The sequence below is a fragment of the Cricetulus griseus genome, chromosome X (genome assembly GCF_003668045.3).
Source record: "Cricetulus griseus strain 17A/GY chromosome X, alternate assembly CriGri-PICRH-1.0, whole genome shotgun sequence".
Classification (NCBI taxonomy): Eukaryota; Metazoa; Chordata; class Mammalia; order Rodentia; family Cricetidae; genus Cricetulus; species Cricetulus griseus.
In genome coordinates, this window is record NC_048604.1 from 118,413,427 (window position 1) to 118,431,415 (window position 17,989).

The 17,989-nt window shown below is 47.5% G+C and overlaps 1 pseudogene; it reads left to right on the forward strand.

Annotated features, from left to right (window-relative positions):
* Positions 1 to 8,026: 8,026 nt before the first annotated feature.
* Positions 8,027 to 9,594, forward strand: LOC100769152 (annotated as a pseudogene).
* The last annotated feature ends 8,395 nt before the right edge of the window (positions 9,595 to 17,989 follow it).

Below are 17,989 nucleotides of genomic sequence, written 5' to 3' on the forward strand. Positions count from 1 at the left end.
GCTCCAGCAGTACATAAAACTGGGAGCACTGGTGCATGCTTGTAATCCTAGCATTTGGGAAGTGGAGACAGGAGGATCAGAAGTTCAAGGACATCTTCAGCTACATGGTGAATTTGAAGCCAATTTAGGCTATATGAGACTTTTTATAGATAGATAGATAGATAGATAGATAGATAGATAGATAGATAGATAGATGTGGTAGGCTTACATACATCAATGTGTACTGCTGTGTTTTTGGCTCATGGTTTCAGAGAGATTTTAGTCCACCATGGCAGGGAAGGCAGGCAGAGAGGCTCAGTTTGTGGTTATGGAAGTGTGAGCATGTGAAAGGTGATAGAAAACCAGGAGAAAGGCCTGAAGCAGAAGTATTGCCTTCAAAGGCCCATTCCTAGTGACCTTCTTCTGCCAGTCAGACCTCACCTCCTAAGGGCTCCACGGGATTCAAAGGAGCTCCAAAGCTGGAGACCACACATTCAAAACATGAGCAGTGTGTGTGTGTGATCTGCATGCAGGGCTGTGTACCAGATGTAAAATACAACAAGTGCCATGGAGTGGAGACAAACCAGAAGTGGGTGAAAAAGGGGGTTCGCAGTCCATTGGTGAAGGGGTACGCCATTCTGTCCATCAGCATGATGAGGACACTTGTCATTTAGCAAATACAGATGAATAGTGTGTCCAATGTGGCCTTCTGGGAACACTTCAGGGTTCCCAGCTCTGTTTGAATATTTGAGTCTAGTCCTCATTTTTGGAGAGCTTGTCTGAAGGCAGTTAGTTCCTATTACCAGTTAGGGGCATTTTTGTCCACTCGATGGAATGACTAAGTAATGACCATGGAAATAGGGTTAGGCAGACATCTGAAGGTGCTGGCAGTTATTTAGGGTGATATTTTATAAGCTGGGTCACTTTCTCTGCTGTGTTGTTTGTGTGTGTGTGTGTGTGTGTGTGTGTGGCTGTTGCTTTGTTTTGTTTCTAGGTAGCCAAAATTGGCCTTGAACTCTTTTTTTTTAATTAAGAAATTTATATGTGGGACTGGAGAGATGGCTCAGCAGTTAAGAGCACTGGCTGCTCTTCCAGGGGACCCAGGTTCAATTCCCAGCACTCACATATCAGCTCACAACCGTCTGTAGCTCCAGTTCCAGAAGATCTGACACCTTTACACCAATGCACATAAAGTAAAGTTAAATAAATTATTTTTAAAAAGAAAATGTATGTGTATCGATGCTTTTTCTACATGTATGCCTCATGCATGCCTGGTGCCCTCAAAGGCCAGATAGGGTATCAAAGGATTTTCTAGAGTTACAGGCAGTTGTGAGCTGCCATGTGAGTGCTGAGAATTGAACCTGGGACCTTTGAAAGAGCAGCCAGTGCTCTTAACCCCTGAGCCATCTCTGCAGCCCCAGTTTTTGTAAATAAGAATTCTCTCTGTGCTGTGTCTAGGCATGATGCTTTTTCCTTATCTTCAGTGGCAAACCTAAGCCACCTTGGGCGGTGGGCTAAGCACAGCTCAACCTAAAAAGGTCCTGGAGTGATGACGCATCATTCGTCTTCAATGTCAGCATCTTCTTGCTGGACTGTTATGGGGAGCCGACCAGGGTTGACCACTCAGACTCAGTTTACAGTTAATTGAAAGTTAATATTCTTCATATAGTTCATTCCAGCTGGCTGGGACTATACTCAGATATTTGGAGACCCAAGTGTAGCACAGAGCATTTAGGGCAAAATTCGCATACTGATATCTCACTGGGCAGCTGCAGGGGGAGGTTTGGGGTAATCTGAAAGCAAGCAGTTTAACGTCGCTAAGACAAGCAGTTAGCTGGAAGGGGAGGTTTGCACAAGCAGGCGGTTTAACAAAAGCTAAGATAACTTAGCTTAGGACATCCTAGCCTTTGGTTCCTAGAATAGAGTCCTGGCCTTTGGTTCCTAGAATAGAGTAGGGTAAGTTTCCATGGAATTCTCCATTAAGGACATCAGATTCTAGTTAATCCTGAAAAGCCCTTTGCAAGAATACAAAATGGAGGAACCTCTGCACTGTCTTGCCCTGTCACAGGACTACCGTTTGGGGAGCGGGATGTTGAGACAGGGTTTCTCTGTGTAGCCTTGACTGTCCTGGAACTCACTCTGTAGACCAGCTGACCTCAAGCTCACAGAGATCTGCCTGCCTCTGCCTCCCAAATGCTGGAATTAAAGGCAATCACCACCACCTGACCCATAAAACTTTTAAAAACTGGGGCAATCTCTTTTCTAGGCCAATTGTATTCAGTGGCCAAACTGACTTGCTAATACTGGTAGGCTTGGTGGGGGGATGATGGTGATGATGAGGGAAGTAGAGTCAGAAGTCCTTTCAGGATTTCTGAGATAGCCCAGCAGTTAAGAGCACTGGCTGTTCTTCCAGAGGATCCGGGTTCAATTCCCAGCACCCACATGGCAGCTCACAACTGCCTGTAACTCCAGTTTCAGGGTGTCTGACACCTTCACACAGATATACATGCAGGCAAAGCATGAGGAGCTAGGAATGTATTTCCAGGATAGAGCATTTGGTACTGGCAAGCTGGGACCCTGAGTTCCATCCTTTATCACACCATTTGTGATGGCTTTTTAAAGGAGACTGGTCAGACTCCATGATAGCAGATATCTCTGGATACTAGGCACCATGGGAGACCCATTGAATACCTCAACAATGAGCTCAATGTGTGTGACTTCGCAAGAAAAGGGGTATTATTGACAGCCTGCAAATAGACTGGGTGTTTATCACATGACAGATCAGCCTCAAGGGTTACAATGATTTACTCAAACTCAGTCAAACAGAGTGCAGCAACACCACAACCTGGAATAATTCAACAGCAATGAGCACTCCCCACCCCATAGGCTCAAAGACCCAGATCCATTGTGAGGCGGGAGCAGTAGGTAGCTCAGTCGCTAAAACGATTGCTGTACAAGCAAGAGGCTTGATCCTGGTCTGGTTCACATCAGCTATCCACTTGATACAACCCTCAATTACCTGGGAAGAAAGAACTTCAATTGAAGTACTGTCTAGATCAGATTAGCCTCTGGCTATGTCTATGGGGCCATTTTCTTAATTGCCAATTGACGTAGGAGGCCTGAGCTCCTTGTGGGCTGTGCTATGCAAAGAGGTAGCTGAATAAGCCAGAGGAAACAAGCCAGTGAGTAGTATTCTTCCATGGTTTCTGCTTCCCTTCGGGTTCTTCTACTTGCCTTGAGCCCCTGCTCTGGCGTCCCTCATTAATGGAGTAACTGGTAAGTCAAAAAAAAAAAATCCCTTTCCTCTAAAGCTTGGTTTTAGTCAGTGTTTAATCACAGCAACAGAAAGCAATGATGGCCATGGTACTCTAATCCTCTGAAACTGTAAGCAGGCCCCCAATAAACTCTTTTTCCCCTAAGACAGGGTTTCCCTGTGTAACCCTGGCTGTCCTGGAACTATCTCTGTAGACCATGATGGCCTCTAACTCAGAGATCTACTTGTCTCTGTCTCCCAAGTGCTGGGATTAAAGCATGTGCCACCACTGCCTGGTAAACTCTTCTTATATTGTCTTGGTCGAAATGTCTCTTCACAGCAATAGAGAGGTAGTTAAGACAATGACCAAGGCAACTTAGAAAAGAAAATTTAATTTGGGGTTAACAGTTTCCGAGGGTTAGAGCCCATGGCCATCATGGTGTGGTACAGAGCAGGCAGCAGGCCTGGGACCAGGGCAGCAGCTGAGAGCTCACATCTTGATCCACAAGCAGGAGACAGAGCACAGTGAGAATGACAAGAGACGTGGGACCTCAAAGCCTGCCCCCAGTGACACACCTCCTCCAACAAAGTCAACCCCCAATCCCTAGCAAACAGTTCCACAAACTGGGTGCCAAGCTTTCAAATATAGGAGCCCATGGGGGCCATTCTCATTCAAACTGCATAGCTACAAATGGGGAAAGCACCCTAGACAGTCCCAGGAGCTCCATGAATGAAGTGAGCTTTTGTTACTGTTGCTTGCAGTGATAGGGAAGGCTCTCCTTTTTAAACAGAGTCCAGGACCAGGCTAAGAGCTATTTTTCCAAAGAGTTGTGTCTGGTAGCCATTGTCAGGAAGGAAACTCACCCCAAATGCCAAGGGGGCATTTCTGGCTGAAGCTCCTTCCCTTTGCCAGCATCTTTCTGTACTAGGGATCACACATGCTCAGCAATCACTCTATCACTGAGCTATATCCTTAGTCCTTGCCAGAGTCTTCAATCCACCAAATCATCCATAGAGATCATTAAGTTACAGGACCCTAATGGTGACGTGCACACCGCAGCTTGTAAACAGCTTCAAACACCGATGTCTATGTAAGCCCAATTCAAAGGATGCTGCTTCAGGGCTTGAACTGGTTCAAAAGACCAAGGACTGTGTCTGAATGAAGCACACTCGGCCTCCAGTACCCAGAGTTCAGTAAAGGGCATGGCTTCCTTCCTGCTTGGAGGATTGTTGTACAGGACTATCCTCCAAGCCAGATGGCCACCATCTCCATCAGAGCAGCTGTGCCTGCTTGCAGGCGACCACCAAGAGCATGTCTGTAGAGTGTTGACATTTCCTAAAAGAAGGCGAGGTGCAGAGGGTCTCTAGACCCTCCCCTGAGTCTCCAGCTATCCCTTCTAGGACACAATTCTCCCATCACCGAAGGTGGCCTCAAGATCTTAGGAAAGGGCTACAAATATATAGGATGGGAAAGACTAGAGGCTAGGGGCTCTATAAAGCCACAGGGAAGTCATGCTGTGTTCACACCTTACAATATGGCTGCTTTGGGGTCACCCATATTCCTGTCAGTAACGCCTCATCCATGCTGTGAAAGTAAGCGCAATAAACTCATTTGTTCCCCAGAGTGACCTTTGGTGAAACTGTACTTTGGTTTTGTTGATGGGACCTTAGAAGTGGGTAGAAGTCATTTATGTCTCTCCCAAAGAAAGACTATTAGCAACAAGGACCAAGAGGCAGACTAGGTGTTGTAATTCCATCCCAAGAAACGTTGCTTAACAAATAGACACCTAGAATTTGCCAAGGATCCTTAGCCACAGGCTACTCCAGTGCTGTGATAGTCTGACCACTAAGGTCACTTGTCTGTAGCTGGTTCATCAAGCATCAGCCACATAGGACACTGGAAGAAGTCAGTCATGCTACATCCTGAATCGCCCACTGGTAGCAAATGGCAGGGAACTTTGAGACCATGGGGACATTCTCTGGCTTATTTCAGAAGCTTTGCTTCATGAATCCACGTAATTGTGATTGGGTGGGTTGTCTATTCTCCAGCAAGGCACCAATGCCTGAATCGTAGACCCAAGTCAAGGCAGTGATGAAACTGGAGGGAAATCAAAATTGATCCTCCAGCTTTACTTGTTTGGAACTGACTTTAAAAGTACTAATTTGGGGCAAGTGAGATGGATCAGTGAATAAAGGAACTTGCCACTAACCCTGGTGACCTGAGTTCTGTCCCTGGGACCCACATTGTGGAAGGAGAGAACTGACCCCTGCAGGTTCTTCTCTGATCCGCCTGCCTCTGCCTCTGGGTGCTGGGATCAAAGGCATTCGCCACCACGGCCTGACTCAGGTTGTCTTTTTGAAGGTCATGAAGTGCTGGGGACTGAACCCAGGGTTTTGTGCATGCTAAGCAGGCCCTCTGTTAACAAAGCTAGTAGCACGGCTCTCTACTGAAGCTTTTACTCTCACCCAAGCAGGCCCATTCCACCCACAGTGCAGTAATGAGCTTTACAAGGCAGTGAGGGAGATAAGAGACTTTGAGGGAGATAAGAGACTCTTATCTCCCTGAGAACAGGGGTTAGAGATACTGGTGGGGAGAAGAGGCAAGGCACACTTACAATCCAAGCACCTGGGAGGCAGAAGCAGGAGGTTCCAGAGTCAACCTGGCTACATAGGAAGCTCAAGGCCAGCCTGAGCAGCATATTGAGACCCAGATTAAAAAAAGAAGTAGCAGGTCCGAGCATGGTTAATCATTCTTCACAACTCTTCATGACATGGAGGTGTTAGCAAGTGCTGAAGATAGAAGGTTTGATACTCTGACACATCAGACAGGCCTAAGTGAAGAGTTGGTGGCATCAGGAAAAATAGCCGTCAAGTCTTTCAAATGTGACCTAGGCAACTGTTGTCATGAGCCACCATGCAGTGGTGTTATCTATAGTGACACTAGTGGGAAGCCCGAGCCTTGTTATTCAGCTCTGAAAACATTACATTATTTTATTTATTCATTGATTTTATGTATGAGTGCTCTATCTGCATGTGTGCCTGCATTCCAGAAGAAGGCATCAGACCCCATAATAGATGGTTGTGAGCCCATCATGTGGGTACTGGAAATTGAACTCAGGACCTCTGGTTAGCAGTCAGTGCTTTTAACTACCAAGCCATCTATCTCTCCAGTCTCCAGTCCACTTTATTTTTTGTTGGTTTTTTGTTGTTGTTGTTGGTGGTGGTGGTGGTGGTTTTTTGTTGTTGTTGTTGTTGTTGTTGTTGCTGTTTTTGGTTTTTCGAGACAGGGTTTCTCTGTGTAGCCTTGGCTGTCCTGGAACTCACAGAGATCCGCCTGCCTCTGCCTCCCAAGTGCTGGGATCAAAGGCATGCGCCACCAACGCCTAGCCACTTTATATTTTTTTAAATAAACTTCTTTCCTCCCTCCTTCTCTCCCTCCCTCCCTCCCTCCCTCCCTCCCTCTCCCTCTCTCTCCCCCTCAGTCTGTGTGTGTGTGTGTGTGTGTGTGTGTGTGTGTGTGTGTGTGTGCGCGCACGTGCATAAAACTGCCATGGCATCCCTCCAGTGTAATCCTCAGCCTTGTCAAAAGAATGCCACGCTATTAACAGTGCTCCCCCTCCCCCAACTCCACTTCTCAACTCAGAAATCACAGCCAAATGGTCTAGCAGGGACCTCCTGATTTCTCCCTTTCTGAGTATAGCAATGTTCAAAGCTTCCCTAGCAGGTTAGTCCCAGAGTATTCTGGGAGCTATTCTTAGGGGGCCCAACCTAAAGCCTCCAGCACTTTCAACTAATTCATAAGAACCTAATTCCCTGGGCTGGAGAGATGGCTCAGCGGTTAAGAGTACTGGCAGCTGCTCTTCAAGAGGTCCTGAGTTCAATTCCCGGCAACCACATGATGGCTCACAATCATCCATAATGAGATCTGGTGCCCTCTTCTGGCCTACAGGGATACATGCAGGCAGAACACTATGTATAATAAATACATTTAAAAAAAAACCAAAAATACAATTTTCCCTAAAAAAAAAGAAACCAATTTCCAATGTCAAATAAGTGTCCACCTTCAACACCTAGAGGACTTTGAGTTTCCAGCCTTGAGCACTGGCTCATTTGCTTCCTTCCAGTGTTTAGTTTCTTCCCTGTGGCTAGGTGAGCAGATATGTTGGGACTGACTTGCTTGGTTAATGATTAGAGAGCTGAAAACTAAGAACTATAGCTTGGGGTGGTGACCTATAATCTCAGCCCTCAACAGACAGAGGTAGGGGGAATAGCATAGTTCCAGCATAGTGTGAGCCTGGTGGGATCAAAACAGGACAAACATTGAAGTTTATGGCTGCAGCCCCAGCAAAGATAGGTAGAGGTGGGCATAAGTTAGTAGCCCAGAAGCCTGGGTTTTGAGTCCTTTTTTGCACCCTTTCTGAGCTTGGACAAGCCACCTCACTCCTCTAAACCAGTGTGTGCGTGTGCGTGTATGTGTGTGTGTTGGGGGGTTCTTATCTCAAAGCAATTGCACTTAGTAATCCTTGGTCAGAATGTTTCAGGAGGGCTAGAGAGAAGGCTTGGTGCGGGTCCTGCTGCCTGCCAGAAGGATGGAGCCTGGCAGTGTTTATCTCATTGAGGACCGAGGAATCTGTTGGCGCCACAACAGACTCTAGGCTGCCAGCAGCATGAGGACCTGCGGGTAGCAGAGGCAGCAGGCTTGGCGGGGCGGGGCGGGGCGGGGCGGGGCGGGGCGGGGCGGGGCGGGGCGGGGGTGGGGGAAGACACAAGTTCCTGTAACCTGTGGTTCGGAGAATGTTAAGGTGGACAGTGCATCTGGAGGATCTGGAGGGCGGGCCACACGGGCCACACAGGGTGAACCATGCTGCAGTGGCTGTTGGGCACCGAGTGTACTCACTCCTTCGGGAGGGGTTACTGCTCTGGTGAAGACTACGAGACACTACATCAGATGTGCACATTTTCAATGCTGATACTCACAAGTGGTCTACACCCGAGTGTCAGGACAGTTCCTGGGACCCGGGATGGACATTCAGCCTGTATCTTGGGCAAGATCGTGTTCATTTTTAGGGGATATTAACAGCTGGGAGACTGCTTTTCCAATGACATTCACAAGCTGGATACCAGCACCATGACATGGACCCTTGTTTGCACAAAGGGTAACTCTGCACGCTGTAGATATTCCCATTCAGCCACAATGCTGGGCAATCACATGTATGTCTTTGGGGGCCGTGCTGACTGCTTTGGGCCATTTCATTTCAACAATGAGATTGACTGCAACGGAATTCGAGTCTTTGACGCCAGAACTGAGGCCTGGTTTGACCGTCCACACACTCCGGTGCCGCCTGAGGGGCTCAGGAGCCTTTCAGCCTTTGGCTACAATGGGGAGCTGTACATCTTTGGTGGCTATAATGCAAGGCTGAACCAGTACTTTCCATGATTGTTATGATAAAGCTTGAAGGGAACCTTGCATGGATTTCATGGCTGGCAAGGATGACTCAAGCGGAGGGACAAGCACGCCAGGCAGACAGAGCTTAAGTGAGAAGTTTTATTAGAAAGGGGAGGGAAGGGGAGGAAAGAGAAAGGAGGTAAAGAGACACAGAGACACAGAGAGGACAGAAGAGAAGAGGGAGCCAGGGAAAGTCCTGTCTGCCCCAGGACTGTGGGAAGAGAGAGGAGCAGGAAAGAGATAGCAGAAAGAGGAACGCAGGAAAGAGAACATAAGTGGGCGGGGTCTTTCTATTAAAGGGGTCCTTTATACCTTGTGTGCAGACTATGCAACCATGGAACTCTGGACTGACCAGGGTACTGCCTGAGTGCATTCGGCCAGGTGACAGGGGCAGGCCAGCATAATGCCTGAGTCCTTACAATGATCTCTGGAAGTCTAATCCTGGGTCCTTTACTTGGAAAAAGATTGAACCAAAAGGGGAAAGGGCCATGTCCCTGCCGGCGCTAGTGTTGCTGTATTGTTGGTGATAAGATTATCCTCTTTGGGGGTACAGCCCCTCTCCCAAGGAAGACCTGGGAGATGAATTTGACCTCATAGATCATTGTGACTTATACATCTTGGACTTTAACCCTAGTCTGAAGACTGTGCAAACTGGCCGTGATTCAGTATAACCTGGACCAGTCCTGTCTACCCCATGATATCAGGTGGGAGCTCAATGAGCTGACCACCAATAGCAATACCAGCCTCCCCACTGTCTCATCCCATGGATAGGAAGAAAGCTCTGCTGCCTCCCCTTCTGAGCCTGCTCTTGTCTTCATTGCCCCTGCCTGTCTCAACTGCCTGCCCCTTTGGACCCTGGACCCAGTGGAGTTGATGGACTAGAGGTGTTTTCTGTGCTGTGGATTCAGTGGGGAGTTGTGGGGGGAGGGCCACTCTCCTCCCTTGGGCCAAAGGCCCCTTCCCTTGGCGCTCTGTTCCCATCCACCTCCCTCCGTGGCTCTTGGGCCTTTGCTGTGACCCAGGCCAGCGAGGCAGCCAGGCTGTGCTGGAAACGAACAGGAGTGGAGAGAAGAAGCCAGCAGTGTTGAGCCTCAGGAGCTTCCCTCTCCTCATGACCATGGCCATCCCTCTCCCTATTTGAGCATCTGCCCTGGAGCTGAGAGGAACCTCAGCTGTTGCCATGAAATGCCCCCTAACCCGGCCCTCGGGAGTGGGGACCAACAGACAGCTTCTCCCAGCCTTGAGCTGTTGCTGTACCCCTGAAGATCAGCCAGCTCTGATTTTATAAAATGTAAAACCTCAAAAAAAATGTTTACCTCTCCTGCAGAGGACCACCCAACATGGGTGTTAAGTTCCCAACACCCATGTTGGGTGGCACACAACTGCAGGTAGCTCCAGCTTCTAGGAGATCTGATGCCCTCTTCTGGCCTCTGAGGGCAGGTGCACACACTTGGCATTTACTCACACAGAATTCAAAGTGATTTTCAAAAACAAAGTGTGGGGAGCACGTGACCAAAAGAAGTTATTCTGCCAACAGACCAGATTGGTCCTGGTCTCTAAGGCAGTCCCTTATTCTCCAATACAGTCTTTATTCACATCATTTTCATCTTGTGTTATTGTTGTGCACAACGGGCTAACCTCAGACAAACCGAATCACTTCCCCCACACAGGCCTGATTTGCATTTAAAAGCCAAGGCTGAAAAGGAGAATTCCTTTTGCCAAAGAGGAATTTCAAGCATCTGTCGCAGGCAAGCATGATGAAAAGGGTGGGGGGGGGAGGAGAAAGAAAAAATTTAAAGGGCCAGAGACAGTTTTTCTCAGAGCTACTACCAAATCATTCCACAGAAGCAGGGAATTTTATTTTGATCCTAAGTAGCAAAGACAGCCAGCCTGAGGACTTGGACGAAGTCCCTAAGGGAGCTGGAATTTGGAAAGGCAATGCAAGCGAAAGCTGAAGTTTGAAAAGCTGAAGCTCCTGCTCTAACCGAGTCTCCGCCCCTTCCCCCCACGTTTGGGCAAAAGGCTGCTGCCAGCCGCGTCCGGGATCCGGTCCAAGCAGAATGTTGTCAGCAGCATCAGGCGGCCTGGCCGCAGGGTCCTCCCACCCTTTGCCTTTGGATGGGCATTATTAGCTAGAAAAATGCTCCACGTTTTTCTTGTTCGTGTGGTGTAACCTGCTCGATGCAGACGCGCAACCTTTCTCCAGTAATTACCTCCTACGCTTGGGAAAATTTCAATCTCCCGCCCCCCTCTTTTCATTACAGCATCCAATTCAGGAAACTAGTTTGTGTCTCCTAGGACAAAGAGACAGCCTTTCCGATTGCAATGACACGCTTCTTTCTTCCCACCATTCCTCCAGTGAAGGGGACGTGACGACCTCCAGTCTCACCGTTTCTGAAATCAAACGGACAGGCTGGTCTCCCTTTTCCACTCTGAAAATCTGCTACTAAATTGATGGGCAGCTAATGACCATTGACCGGTTTCTGGAAATAGAGGGAAGGTGTACCACAGAAATATCCCCCTATCCATTTATACCGGGCCTGCCTAGCAGGAATGAGGATATTGTAAAGAGATAAGCAGGCTATTGAAACAATAAACACCCCTAAAATTGAAATTTTCCTAGGAACCTCGTGCTCTGAAAAGGAAAGGCTGAGACCCTAGAATGGAGGGAGGAAAAGTCTGTTTTGTCAGGTGATCTTGCAGGAGAGACTGGAGCTGAGAGAGTAACCATGAGGAAAACGGGGTGGGGGGCACATGGGGGAGGGCAAGACCAGAGGACAGAGAGATGGATTTCTTCCCCTTTCCCAAGGTGGTCACACTGAATGAATCTCCTTTTTCTGACCCCACCCCTTTTCTTTTTGAGACAGGGTCTCTGTAATAGCCCTGGCAGGCCTGTAATTACGTAGACCAGGTTGACCTCGAACTCACAGAGATCCTACAGCCTCTACCTCTGGATTAAAGCCATGCACCACCACACCCAGGTAATCTGGATCTTTTACTTGGTTTATTAAGGACCAGTAGCTGGGCCTGGCTTGGGGCACAAGTTGTGACCCCCAAGTTTGATAATAAAACAAAGCACAAAGCTAGCTTGTGTGTCATACTACAACCCAATTCTAGCCAATAAAATGTGTGGAAGGTTCATTTGTGTGCCAGTTCCCTGGGGTCCACAGAGCTGAAGAATTGGATTCTGCCAACTCACATTGAAGCACACAGGGAGCTGACTCTAAGACGGTAAGGGAAAAAAAAATAATCAAAACCCCTTCTTTAACTAGCTCACCACAGTCAGGAGGAAGTCTACAAGCAATTATAAAATGCAGTGATAAGAGCGGGCAGAGCAAGAAACAATAGAACTTCCTGTGAGGAATGGGAATCTGAAGCTCCTTGGAGAACACTTTAATAGCATTCAAATCTTCTGCCTTATTCCACAGTAAAAAACAGACTCCATTTTTAAGAAATAGGCTTTTACTTTTTAATTACTGTTTTTTCAAGACAGGGTTTCTCTGTGTAGCTGTGGAGCCTGTCCTGGAACTCACTCTGTAGACCAGACTAGCCTTGAACTCCCAGAGATCCTCTGCCTCTGCCTCCCGAGTGCTGGGATTAAAGGCGTTCGCCACCAACGCCCGGCAAACACAGCAACTCTTATAAAGAAAAACATTTCATTGGGGGGGCTTAGAGTTTCAGAGGTTCAGTCCATTATCATCATGGCAGGGAGCATGGCAGCGCTTTGGCAGACAGTGCTGGAGGAGGAGCTGAGAGTTCTACATCTGGGTCCACGGGCAGCAGAAGCAACTATATGTTATTCTGAGCATAGTTTGAGCAAAGGAGACCTCAAAGCCCACCCAACAAGGTCACACCTACTCCAACAAGGCCACACCACCTAACAGTGTCACTCCCTATGGGGGACCATTTTCTCTCCACCACCACAGCCAATGCTTTAGGCTTTAAGTCTTTCTCTAAAGACTCCCTTCCCTTATGTGGCTGCTTCTCCATGCTGTCTTTGACTGCCTCCCCAGCTTAAATGGAATGGTGTTTCCTCCTCATCTCCATTGTCCTCCTCTGGGCAGCTGCTGAGACCTGACCTAACAATTTTTCTTCTCTTTATTTATTTATCTGTTTTTATTTTATGCACGTTGTTGTTTTGCCTGCATGTGTGTCTGTGTGAGGGTGTCAGATCTTGGAGTTACAGACAGTTGTGAGCTGCCATATGGGTGCTGGGAATTGAACCCTGGTCCTCTGGAAGAACCGTCAGTGCTCTTAAGCACTGAATCATCTCTCCAGCCCCGAATTTTTCTTTTTAAAAAATGATTTATTCACTTTTCATTTCATGTGCAATGATGTTTTGCTTGCATGAATGTCTGTATAAGACTGTCAGATCTCCTGGAACTGGAGCTACAGACAGTTGTGAGCTGCCATGTGGGTGCTGGGAATTGAACCCGGGTTCTCTGGAACAACAGCCAGTGTGCTCTTAACCACTGAACCATCTGTCCAGCCCCTGATTTTTTTTTAACTCCAATAAAAATCATCCTTGGGCTCCTGTTTAAGTTCATTCTTAACTTCTTTTATTAATGAGACTAAGAGCCTCAAGGAGGACCGCAATTCTCCCTGTATACAGAGAAACCGTATCTTTTGAGGAAGGTGGGAAGATGGCTCAGGCTCACTGGGTGACAGTGCTTGCTGCACAAGCACAGGTCTGGCCTTTGGATTCCCAACAGCCACATAAAAGCTGAGCATGGCGGGGAGATGGGCCAATCTGGATCCCGGGAACCCAAGTAAAAGCCAGATTCTGTGATTCCTTTCAGTTATACCAGTGTGTGTGTGTGTGGGGGGGGGTCCCCTGCAAGATTTCAGGCCAGCTAGCAAGTTACAAGACATTTTGTGGTGCCCCACCTGGGTAACACAAGGTACTGGGGAAATTGAGATTCCCCTCTTGGAATTCTTACTCTTGTTAATTAACTAATTGAAGAATTTAAGAGAAAAGCAACAGGACAGGCAAGCTGGGAAGCTTGGCAGTTGTCAGAAGGCCAGAGGAAGAGGAAAGTCATGCTATTTGAGTTAAGCAGTCATGGTTAACAGTGGAAGGCAGCCACTTAGTGGACCAGGAGTCACACAGCAGGGGGTGGGGTTACAAGGAGTGATTAAGTCCTTGGTGCTAGAGAGTGCCCTGTGGCTGCCCTTGGCCACCACAACTAAGTCTGAGTATCGGGCAAAAGCCTGGAGATTTGGATGAACCACAAGATGCCTGGACCTTTTCTGAGAGAAAGTCCCTCTCCTTTATTGTGGAGCAGCCTTATATACAAACTTACAAAACTCCCAGGTCAAAGGGTTCACAACAGGATATTGATACTAGTGGGGTGAGGTCAGGAAAACAGGAGGTACCTGTGGTTATGCTGGAAAACAACTCTTAGAGACCCCATGGGGGCTGGGTCCCAACAGTGCCCAAGATCAGGCCAGTACTGTGAGTACTTTCTTTTAGACAGAAAGTACTTTGCTTTTACTCAAGGGGGAGTCATGCCTGATATGTGTGTGTGTGTGTGTATGTGTGTGTGTGTGTGTGTGTGTGTGTGTGTGTGTGTGTGTGTGTATGTATGTATGTATGTATGTATATTCGTTTGAGAATTTTCTTTTGTTTGTTTGGAGACAGGGTTTCTCTGTGTAACAGCCCTGACTGTCCTGGAACTCACTTTGTGAACCAGGCTGGCCTCAAACTCAGAAATCCACCTGCCTCTGCCTCCCGAATGCTGGGATTAAAGACATGAGTGAGCCACCACCTGTCTTTTCAACAGGGTATTTTAAGATACCCAGGATGTTTATCTAAGGGGAGGTGGAATACTCCTTCACCTCCTTAAGACAGTAAGTAAACAAGTCCCAATAGCTTCAGGAAGTCCTTGAAACTAACCAAGCTCAGTAAGTCTGCCTAACCCCAATAGTACATAAGCAATAAAGACTGCTGATAGGCACTCTCAGACAACCGGAGCCACTTGGAAGAGACTCAGGCCGAACAAGCTGGAAGAAACAGCCTTCAGAGCCAGGTAGCCTAGCAGAAGCAGACACCAGCCCAGCTGCCTGGAAGGGGCTCAGATGAACTGAGCACTTGGAAAGGACACCCTCCAACCCGTTGAGCTGCCTGCAGGCTGTGCAGTGTGCTCTAGGTTTCCAGCTTTCCTGAGCTGTCCCCCATGCTGGGGTGAGATTTGGTGATCCTGCTGTGAGCCATTTCTGCTCCTGTAAGTAGCTCCAAGATATCTCATTGGTTCACCAAGTTGGACTTTGGTAGCATCCATACATTGGTCTGTCTTTGGTTTCCTCTCTGAGGTGAGCAGATGTTTGTTCATGTCACCCCAGAAATCATGTCACACACGCATACATACATACAAGCATGACCCATTTAAGGCTGAGCACTTTGCACTCTGTTTTTGTTTGTTTGTTTGTTTTGTTTTGTTTTGTTTTGTTTTTCATTTGGAGCCTGTCCTGGAACTCACTCTGTAGACCAGGCTGGTCTCAGACTCACAGAGATCCACCTGCCTCTGCCTCCCAGTGCTGGCATCAAAGGCATGCGCCACCAACACCTGGCAAGTTCAAGAATCTTTTTCAGTAAACGAGTGTGAGGAAGAATGATGGAGGGGCACCATTTCAGTGTAGGAGAGGGAAGTGCTGGGAACCTGGTTATGCATCCCTTTCATTCCTAAGTTAGCCTAAGTGCTGTCCTTGACATCCTTAGTCATGTATCTCTGGGAGAGCAGCGTCTGGCCCTAAATGAGCACACCTGATTTATTGTCGTTGACAAGTCAATTTTCTTCAGGGATGTGGTCCCTGAAAGGCTATCCATGCTCCTGTAGATGCTCCTACATCCATGCACATACGGTAGCACTAGGGGGCTCAGTGGGAGTGTCTCTCCAAACCTCCTCTCTGCTCTTGACTGTGGGTGTGACCAGCCACATCGACGTCTTGAATCACTACAGTGATGGACTGTAACCTGGAACTGCAAGTTAAAGCAAACCTTGTCTTCCCTAAATTTCCTTTTGTCGGGGTAGCAGCAACAAGAGTGACTCTACAGGTCTTGTTTTGAGACAGGGTCTCTTTCTGAATCTGGAAGCTCACCTATGGGACGAGACTGGCTGGCCAGTGAGGGTTCAGGATCAGCTATCCCTGCCTCCACAGTGAAGGAATTAGATGTGTGTGCTGCTGTGTTGCTTTCATGTGGCTCCCTGAGGCTTAAAGTCAGGTCCTCATGCTTAGATGGCAGGAACCTTACTGACTGGGCCATCTCCCTAGCCTTCTGTGTTTCCTATGGCATGGCTTTCAAGCCTATGTTTAGGTTTATTTATTTATTTATTTATTTATTTATTTATTATTTTGCATGATCTAAGTTGTCCTGTCGCTATCACCAGGGGTGCTAAGATCCAAAGATAATATCTTGTGTGGTCTTGTATATTTTTTGGCTAGTTTCCCCCAGATACCTGTCTTAGGTACAGTTGCCTTCCCAGAGTGAAGGGCTTCCATGCCTTCTAAGTTTTCTGTAGTCAGTTGATCGTGAACTTCCTGGTCAGACAGCTAATGTACTGTACATGATGAGGGAAGAGCCACAAGCACCAAGATGATAAGTTCATCGTGATTCTAACTTGTATTTGTCTAACAGTTAATCATGTTCAACCTCTTCTCATGCATCAATTTACCATCTGCATGTCCTCTTCAGGGAAGAATCTTTCCATGCCTTTGCCTACTTTTAAGTGAGTTATCTGTTCTCAAACTGCTGGGTTTTACATGCCAGGGCCGGGGAGAGGGCTCAGTGGATAAGGCCACACCAGTGTGAGGACTGGAGTTTGGACCCCCAGGAGTCACCTAAAGCCAGATTCGGGTCATGTGCATCTGTCATCTCAGTCCACCTACTGACAAATAGAAAGTGAAACTAGAGGGATCCCAAGAAGCTTCCAGGCCAGCTAGCTTGGCACGTGCAATGGTGAACAAGAGCCCCTGTGTGTGTACATAACCAAACATATTCTGGTACATGCCTGTTATCCAGGCACTTGGGAGGTAGAGGCAGGAGGATGAAGTTCAAGGTGAGCCTGGGATACATGTGACCCTATGTCAAATAATTCTAGATGGTAGTTGTGTGTCAAATATTTGCTTCCAAACTGTTTGGCCCCAGACTGTAGCTTGTCTTTTGTTGTTGTTTTTGTTTTGCTTTGGGGTGCTTCTTTGACACAGGGTCTGATAATGTCACCCAGGAAGGGCTCAGAACTCACAGTCCTCTTATGTCAGCCTTCAGAGTGCTGAGGCCACATGTGTTTGCCACCACATAGGCCTTTTAGCTTAGCTTCATGTGAGTTTACAGAACAAAAGTTTTTATTTTGATAAGGTATAAATTTTCCTTGTGAAGCACGGGCTTTGGGTGTTTAGTCTGAGAATTCAGTTTCCTTCTAGATCTCAAAGATCTTATATGGTGTGATTGTGTGTGTTTGTGTGTGATGTGTGACTGTGTGTGTGTGTGTGTGTGTGTGTGTGATGTGTGATGTGTGTGTGATTGTGTGTGTGTGTGTGTGTGTGTGTGTGTGTGTGTGTGTGTGTGTGTTTTAACCTAAGGGCACTCCATGAAAGCCTTTATCATTTTCAGAAAAACCATACCAGAGTGTATTGGAAGATAGGCAGTGTGTTTTTAGCGTTCAGTAATGGCACATTAGTCAGCTTGTGTTACCATAGATCCCACAGGCTAAGGGGCTTCCCTGCTGTTCTGGAGGCTGCAAGTCGAAGATCAAGGAGCCATCAGGGTTGCTTTCCTCAGGCCTCTCTTCCTGCTTGCACATAGACACCCCTTCTCTGTCATCTAATCCCGATCTTCTTATTTAAGAAGGAGGAGGAGGAGTGGAGGAAGGGGAGGGGCGAGGGCAATGGAAAAGGCATCTTTTCCTCTTCATATACAGCAATCCTATGGAATTTTGCCCCCACTGTGGCCTCATTTCACCTTGCCACCTCCCTAAAGACTGGTCTCCAGATACAGTCACAGTGAAAGTTACAGCTTCAACATGTGAATGGGGGTGGTGTGCGTGGAAATTCCCTCTATGATGGACACAGTCCTAGCATACTGAAAGAGCTTCTTTGCCTCCTATGTTAATAACTTGTGGTGTTTGCCACAGCAACTGTTATGTGCAGATATGGGCCCACACAGCCTGACTAGTATGTTCCTAGTCTTCTCCCTTCCCTGGTGTTCTAGAACCCTCACCTCTGCTTTCTTCCATTTTTAGAAGGCATCACCCTAACCAAACACGGCAGTACACATCTATAATCTAGACACTCAGGAGGTGGAGGCAGGAGAA